We start from the raw sequence: 872 nt of genomic DNA, 5'->3' as shown, positions 1-872 counted from the left end.
CCAAAGAATATTACAGAATAGGTGAGAATGGGAAAACGGACAAGCATGCTGCCACAACCGTGTCTGTCCGAGTCCGCTATCATCTTCTTAAGAAATATCACTTCTAAAATTCTTTGCATTCTTCTGTTTCTACTGTCACCTTGTGAAGATTTAAGTATGATCATATTGCTCCATATTAAATTAATTGGAAAAAAACCCAAGCAAACAATTGTACAAACAACCCCACCTACCCTGTGCATACTACTTACTACATTATCACTTTAACGCTTCAGGGGAAAAAAACAAAAAATACCTTCATGATTTACAACTCAAGTACTCCACCAAAACATTTTTGTTATAAGATCATAAATAATTTCCCCCTAAAGTCAATCTAGGGCTTTCTGACTTTATCTTACTTGACTTTTCCAGTTCCTTTAGAACATAGCTTCTGCTACTTTTCCAGACTCATCGTCCGGAGCCATGGGGAAAAGAATTATGATTCTAGATTTGTTCTTGGTAAAAATATATCTGGTGGATCCATGACTAAAATTCAGATATGTATGAATCTGAACATTTCAAGGTCTATCCTGAAGTACAAAGCTATCAGTGATAGGATGATATCCACACGCCTACAAGCAAGACCATTTAATATAATTGTTTTTCAAATTTACGCACCTACCCCTAAGGCCAAAGATGAAGAAACTGAAGATTTTTACCAATTTCTGCAGTCTGAAATTGATTGAGCATACAATCAGGATGCACTGATAATTACTTGTGGTTGGAATGCAAAAGTTGGAAACAAAGAAGGATCGGTAGTTGGAAAATATGACCTTGGTGATAGAAATGATGCCAGAGATCACATGACGGGATTTTGCAAGACCAATGATTTCCTC

The sequence above is a fragment of the Trichechus manatus genome, unplaced genomic scaffold, assembly GCF_000243295.1.
Source record: "Trichechus manatus latirostris isolate Lorelei unplaced genomic scaffold, TriManLat1.0 scaffold00098, whole genome shotgun sequence".
In the NCBI taxonomy this organism is placed as follows: Eukaryota; Metazoa; Chordata; class Mammalia; order Sirenia; family Trichechidae; genus Trichechus; species Trichechus manatus.
This window is presented reverse-complemented; position numbering follows the sequence as displayed.